The sequence below is a fragment of the Odontomachus brunneus genome, unplaced genomic scaffold (assembly GCF_010583005.1).
Source record: "Odontomachus brunneus isolate Ranch 3 - 2012 unplaced genomic scaffold, Obru_v1 Obru_scaffold_317, whole genome shotgun sequence".
NCBI lineage: Eukaryota > Metazoa > Arthropoda > Insecta > Hymenoptera > Formicidae > Odontomachus > Odontomachus brunneus.
Window position 1 is genome coordinate 8169 of NW_022639767.1, and position 8072 is coordinate 16240.

Genomic DNA, 8072 nt, shown 5'->3' on the forward strand with positions numbered 1-8072 from the left:
TGCGAGCGTAGTATTACATTATTTTTACAGTATTTTAGTATTATCGTATTTTATTACTTAAACCACATCGCTCGATGCTTAAAAATTTTCATGAAAACTTACACAATTTACATATAAAGAAGAACATCTACGAGCAAACTGAAAGTTCACGTGAAATATTTCACGTTTTGAAAATTCACCTTTCACGGTTAACGTTCGTCTCATTTATTAAATTTATTCATATTATATTATTATATTATATCATAACTATAAATTTAAGTTGTATAATGCTTAGTAATGTATATGTTATATATTACATAATATATATGTTATATATTACATTGTGTATACTGTAATTATATTTTAATTTTAATAATCTATATTATATAAATATTGCTTTCCACATTTTCATTGTTCACTTTTCATGTGAAATAACTTACAGTAAAAAGTGAAAAGTAAAAATGAAGTTCACGTAAAAGATTCATCATCGCGGGTGTATATCAGTTGGACACGGGGCAATTGGACACAGTCCAATCACAAGTCGCTGTTTCAAGGGACCCTACAAATGTCTCTAATCACACGGTGCTGTGATTGGCTGTGTCCAAATGCACCGTGTCCAAGTGCACCGCTCCCCATCATCGCTACTCAGATACAATGAAAACTATAATCTAGATGCACTTTAGTACAGGTTGCTCGACCCAATATTTCTGTCTTGCGTCCGCGCGATCCGTGCGTTAGTATTCATGCCTCTTCACCAATTTGCATGAAACTTCGTCAGTTCGTATTTTGATACGTAGAACTTAAACCTGTAAAAAAGAAGTGTCGCTCTTAAACGGATTAAAAGTTATGAAATGTTGAAAAATGACATTTGTGTTGTGGGGTAGGAAATCTATTTTGTCGACGATGCGATGTGGAGTTAAAAAATCTGTCAGTGCATTATCGATACTTCATAACTTTTAACCCGCTTGAGAGCGACACTTTTTCTTGCAGAATCATGTTCTACTCATCAAAATACACGATCTGACGAAGTTTCATGCAAATCGGTGAGGAGACCCCTCTGCTTCATAATTATCACTATTTTGAAGAATTATTTTAACATCATAAATGAAATTTTTATATGTTGACATACTTGAGATATCTTAAAGATATCCCTTTTTGAGAAATCGTTTTTACATCTTTCTGTGATACCTTTCGGTCCTCAAAAAACGGCGCATTAGATAATATTTTGTTATCGTTTCGACAGCTTTTCGAAGCCTCTTTATGTTATCAGATTCCACATTTAGATATCTTTTAGAGATGTTTTTGATAATTTTTTACCCAGTGGGTTTTATATCGCTGATATGAAAGTTCTACTTCTATCCGTTTAATGATGCCACATATTTTTGTAAGCCGTTGCAAATTGTTCAAAGTTACCCCGGTGTTCCAAGTTACCTCAAGTGACGGTATTTTAAATGTTTTAAAAAATATTGAACGTTCTTTTTACAATATTATATATATATTATATAAATATTCTTAATATATATATATATATATATATATATATATATATATATAATTCATATATTATATATTTCTTATTATATAGGGTGTTCGGAAAATCGTCCGAAATATTTAGGGACGTGATTCGGGACCCAAAAGAAGGAAAACAGCTATATAAAGCTATATAAAGCTATATAAACAGCTACATAGATCTGAAAATAAGTCGTTTACGAGTTATAGCCACTTTTATGTTTAAAAAATCGTAATTTACATCCCCCCTTTTAAAATTTTTTTAAATTTTAATTTTTTAAATTTTCATTTCTTAAATTTTCATTTCTTATTTTTTTAATTTTCAAATTTTATTTTTTTTAATTAACAATTATTATTTATTTTTTTTTTCAATTTTTCGATATTTGTAAATACATTATTTTTTAAATCAATCATAAACATGAATAGGTATTTAAATCGAATTAAATAAGGTGTTTAAAATGACCGCCTTTAGACACGTTCGAACGTGTTTGAACACGTCTTAATGTAAGGCGGTTAAGTTGAACAACTTGTGATAACTTGTGACAACTTGTGACAATGGATTTTTCCGAGCTTGTTGCGCGACTTTATTTCTCCTTATATTATATGGAGCACAATTTGCGTGGAAAAGCGGAACGGTTTGGTGACAAATAAACATCTATATTTATTTTTTTAAATTATATTAACTTAATTTATTGCAATTTTTACTAATATGTTTATCTTTTCAGTTTATGTGTTGAATACAAGCATTATAATTAATAAATACCGTTAAAAATTAATATTTTATCATTCCCTATACCGCTTTTCCGCTCAAAATATGCCTCATGTAATATAAGGCAATCAAAACAGACGCGGAACGCCTAGCGGATCTATTAAGATTTTGTCTTCCGCGTTTCCGCACTTCATGTAATGGCACCCTTAGTTTCGAGTCAGCGATATATATGCCTCTCTATAATCCAAGTATTTCATGTTCTGACTCCAACTCTGAAATAGAGACCGGGTTATTGAGAGACGTACATCTTGACAGCAGCGTAGAAATTTGGAATTCTTACATGCCGCTGTCGATTTAGTATTAAATATTCTTCTTCTCTTTCTTCTTCTTCAAATAACATGTTCCATATATCTAGGTCCATTGATGCTACTTGTATATACATTAATATAATTAATTATTCATTATTACGTAATATTAGTAAGCAATAAAATAAGTAATTGGAATAAAAGATAATTCTTTATAAATGTTGCATATCAATAAAAGGTAATTATTTAGAAGACGGTCCTCATCTCCGATTTCGATGAAAGTAGGCTCAATCGATGCGTTTTTGCATGCCAAACAACTTTTTCCTCTGACAAAATCGTCGCTCTCTACTGCGAAGCGAGATATTAATTGTTAAATATGCTAAGTATGATAGGTTAGGAAACCTGTCATTGCAACCTGTCATTGCAACCTGTCATTGCAACGTAAAGTCTGTAAAGTTGCCTTTTCTATACTAGTGCAGTAAGTACTGCAATGTCGAACGACGAGCGAGGGGCTGTACCCCTCCGCACCCCTCTAAAACCTAACCCAACCTATTGTCACATTATCCGTCAGTCATTGTTTATTAAAGTGTCCAACTTTTTTTCTTAATAATTTTTTAATAAATAATGACTGACAGCTAATATGATGATAGGTTGGGTTTGGTTAATTTTTTGGAAGGGTGTGAGGGGCGCAGCCCCCCGTCGTCGTATGATATTGCAGTACTTACTGCACTAATACTAAAGGCAACTCTACGAACAGACTTTACGTTGCAATGATAGGTTTCCTAACCTATTATACCTAGCATCTTTAACAATTAATGGGTGCTTTCCAGTTGCGTGCACTGTGTTACACAAAACCAATTTATTGGTTGCATATTATCTTACAAGATATTTTAGATAATATGTGACCAATAAACTGATTTTGTGTACGTGTGTATCAAGATGTGTTAAGCAATTAGAAAGCACCCAATATTTCACTTCGCAGTAGAGAGCGACGATTTTGTCAGAGGAAAAAGTTGTTGGCATGCAAAAACGCGTTGATTGAGCCTACTTTCATCGAAATCAGAGGTGAGGATAGTCTTCTAAATAATTACTGTGCAAATTGTTAATATAAATTTAGATATATGTAACAGCATATATTTACATACTTAATATATTTGTATTCTACGTTGTTAGCAAGATGTAGTATCTCTCAATAAAACTCGGTCACTATTTCAGAGGCTGTGTTCAGAAACCCTACTCGGTGAGTAGAGTAAAATTTAATTAGCCAATCAGAGCAAAAGAAACTAAGATTTATTTATTATGATTGATTTATTAAAGTAACTCTACTCATCGAGTAGGATTTCTGAACATAGCCAGATAGAGTTGGAGTCAGAACACGAAATACTTGGATTATAGAGAGGCATATATACCGCTGACTTGAAACTAACTCGGAGCGCTTTTCCGTAAACACGGACATACTCTGGCAGTCTAGTGATTTTAGCACTAAAGTGCTTGCAGCGCTTCGCAGGAACATTCGTATTATCGATATCACAATCTACATGTCTTCCATACTTGACGGTATACGTTTTTCCCCCACTAGTCGATCGCGACGAGCGCAGCCGTTGATTCGCGTCGTGAGCAAACGCATAGAATCGACAAGATCGAGCAGTCGCGGGGGGGCTCGTAGGGTCAGCGGACATATTATGTCAAAGCGATCTGTCGCGGCATATCGATGAGTGCGAGCGCGACCCGTCGTCACACTCGGAGACTCTTGCACTCGTATGTGAGAATATCGTCGTTATTATCGTCGTCATTGTCGCTCTAGCCGTCGACGTTATTGTCGTTATCATTGCTGTCGCGTAAACGTCGACGCTCGTTTAGTTCTGTGCAGCTCTTACATACGCAGTATCAGAACGAGCGACGTCAAGCAGCGGAGTGCCGGATGCATTTTAAACGCGTGTTGTCGCCGACCCGGACGTGGGAAATCTGATCGCCATCCGACACGATTATACGCACGATATAAACTTCCCAGGACACGTCGCCGTCGTCGCCGTCGCCGTCGGCCAGGATAGCCACGCGCGAATGTGCGTTCTTCACGGTGCCGTCATCGCGCGAACGTACGCGTCTGTAACCCTTTTCCCGAAAGCGCCGCTATGCTGACGCTGCAGCATCAATTGTGAGTACCTGTCTCTCTTATCCGGTCCTATCGTTGGGAGAACAGTTGATCCTGTCGATATACGCGCGAATTCGCACACTCTTTGAAATGTATGGCCGTGTGGATGTGTTACTGCACTTTTTTTTATGTTTTTGAAGCGGCGGCCCATGTCATTATTTTTTCCATTCTTCTTGTTTTTAGAGGTTAATCGCGGCGGAGTCAATGTGAATGCTTCATTTTTCACGTCTTTTGTAGGCGGTTATTTCGTTTTGCTTGTAGAGAATTGGGATTGAAATATTTGGCAACTAATCGTGGAGATAGTGCTCGCGATATTTGCTCGCGTCAAATGGAGCATATCAGCTGTTGTTGAATATTGATTCGTATTTACTTTACGCAAGACTCCAATTGATTGGCCAGGTTTGTGAGATAGATCGAATAAGTAGATTATCGTTAAAATGTTCCACTATAGATTTATCGAAGAATATTGTTGTCTAAAAGTACTGAGATATATATTTGTAATTACAGTATATTGTAATAATGAAAGATACAGTGTATGGAAAAGACAGCGTGCAAAAGAATATCATTAACACGCTTTGGAATTCATTTCATATTTCGTCCATTTTTATTTGATAGGTCTAAGATCGGTTTTCAATAGTGGCTAATTTAAATTGCTAAATACGTCACGTTATATCAGAATCGAGTTTTAACGTAAATCTACGTTTAAACTATATTGAAAAAAAAGTTTATAGTCTTAAAATTTTATGCTATCGGCGTTATGATTAATATTATTATATTTATATTTATTATATATTATATTTATATTATTTTGTTATCGGTTATTGCCGATATTGATATTTATATGCATCGGGACTTTAATTAATCGCCGAGATTTGGAAATATTCTAGAAGCGAATAATTATCGTGAATCTTCAAATTTTTCGAGAAACCAGCGTCTGAAACGCAAGATGAAATAATTCCATGACATGCTGTACAAATTACGTTGTTGAAATTTATGTTGAGAAGTAAAGTAAAAGTATCAATGCTTGGACACTAATAATATTGGAACCTTATTTTGGACATTCTTATTGTTTTGGCTTTTAAATATGAATATTTAAACTTTCACAACTTAGGATATACATATATATCTAGTATAAGTATGTGTGCGTGTGTGTATAGTTGGCCAAATTAGAAAATTTCCTAACATCAATTTTTGACGAAATTGAGATACTTATTTCGTCCGATACTTGTTTCGACATTTTGCATCGTTTGGAAAATCTTTTGTAAAATCGGATTTTATGAATTAGAAAGTTTTTAAATTTATTCGATGATATTCTATATTGAAAATTAAAAAATTCATATTTGAAGATTGATTTGAATAATAAAAATATCCACAGTTAAGTACTAGTGTTATTAGTGTCCAGGCATTGGTACTTTTATCTTATGCAACGCAAATAGAGGACACATTATGAGAAGCTTCATTCTTCGACTAAATTAATTTAGGTATATTTGATATTGTCCGCGTGCCTGTGCGATGAGGGAATTGGCAGGATGGCTTTGAAATACATATTTATCTAACGTGAACTGTGCACTATCGATTGTTCTTAATTAAACAACACATCTGACGCATCCATATAAAACGAATGCGTTCTATGAATCGCAATTTAATTTCGATGCGTATTTATGACAAAACGTTATTGCATGAGCATCCTTCGTTTTCCATGCGTGCTAAGCTGAAAATGTGTACGATGTGTAAAACGCGTACTAATCGAATGCAGAAAAGAAAAAAAAAACACGAAAGCCTTACGGTACATAAGTCTACAGTCGTTTTAGAGCTATTCATTTTAGTTTAATATAAAAGTTTAATATAATACCACTTCGCAACAATATAATGTCATATCATGACAACTTATCCTAATGCCAGATTTTAATTCTAACGGACTCTAACTGTTTTTATAATTCTAACACATTTCATTTTGTCCTGGTAAGTCAATTATTTTCCAATAATAAAAAATTCATTTCTATTGTAGGCGTTCTAATCGCAGATTCTTGACTACAAAAGAGACTTGCTGCTGTATCTTAACGAGATGATATTTTTTGAGTCGCAAGTAATTATTATCATACTGGTTTGCATCGATTATTTGATACACTTATCAACTACTAACATTCTATCCAATTATCTTAACTTTGGCAATGTATGTATATAAACGATGGTGTATACATAGAAAAATATCTTTTTACTACTAACAAGGGAACTGCTTGCGACCATACATTGATACTGTAATTTTTTTATTTTTATTTAATAAAAATATTACTTCTTCTTACAAAAATATTTTTTATAAAATATTTTTGCCGTTTTATAAGTAAATGTAACAACTGAATCCAGAGATAAAAGGTGGTCTGTTTTAATCAACCCACTAGAATATTTCAAAATCCTTAAGTTTAAGACAAAAATGTTTCTTACAAAAGTTACTTACAAGTAAACCCACGGAAGTGTTCCTCTTCGATTTCGATGAGGAATATATTGTAATATATTGTAATATATTGTAATCTAGACCAAAAAAGAAACACGTATTTTTTTATATGTGCCCACTTATACGCACTTTTAAAGAGTGAAATACCCCTTCGAAAAAAATCAGTTTTTTTTTCGCAGCTAATATTGTTCAAAGTATACGAGATAGAAAAAAAATTTTTTTAATACAAATCGAGTTGGTTTAAAGAGTACTTTATAGTGATATTATCGGTTCTTTTGAAAAATATAATTTTAAACATACTCTTACCACTTATTATTTTTTTTGCAATCTAAAAATTTTTTTGAATTAAATTAAAGGATATTTTTTTCCGAATTCAACCATATATAACAATGTTATTTTCCGAGATACGAACCGATCGTAAAATAGGTGGAAAATCCTCCATACGTGTACTATCTCCATATGCGCCGCATAGCTGTGTAGTAGCTCGCTCGATACAACGACGTAAAACGTTCAGTTCGTACTGTCTCGTAATAAGAGATAACAAATAGTACACATTTGTAAGATATATAACTGTATAACATTTCAATATATATATATATATATATATATATATATATAACAACAACAACAATAATAATATCTAGTAACAGTATTTAATAACAGTTAGTATTTAATAACAGTATTTAATAGTATCAATAATAGTATTTCTAGTAACAATGATAATAGTTATTATTAGGACCTTAACTTAGTTTCCGCCCGCAAATGTTAGATGGCAATGCAAACAGTTCTAGTAGTCATTACTAACGAAACAGGTAGTTTGTGATTAATTTCGACATTTCTCGATAACATTCAGTCAGCATACACAATTATTTTCCTAAACAACAATTTCTTTTGCTTTGTGAAAAATGGAACGCGATAAAGTGTTTTTTCGACATGTGCTTTTGCACTATTTTGATTTGAAAAAAA

At 33.1% G+C, this 8072-nt stretch overlaps 1 protein-coding gene across 5 annotated transcripts in view; it reads left to right on the plus strand.

Annotated features, from left to right (window-relative positions):
- The first annotated feature begins 4086 nt into the window (after nt 1-4086).
- Nucleotides 4087-8072, plus strand: part of LOC116853405 — a 146267-nt gene continuing 142281 nt past the window's right edge. For all 5 annotated transcript variants that reach the window (XM_032834476.1, XM_032834473.1, XM_032834474.1 and 2 more), the window contains exon 1: nt 4087-4657. The gene's annotated coding sequence lies outside the window, so the exon portion shown is untranslated. The remainder of the gene's footprint in view (nt 4658-8072) is intronic.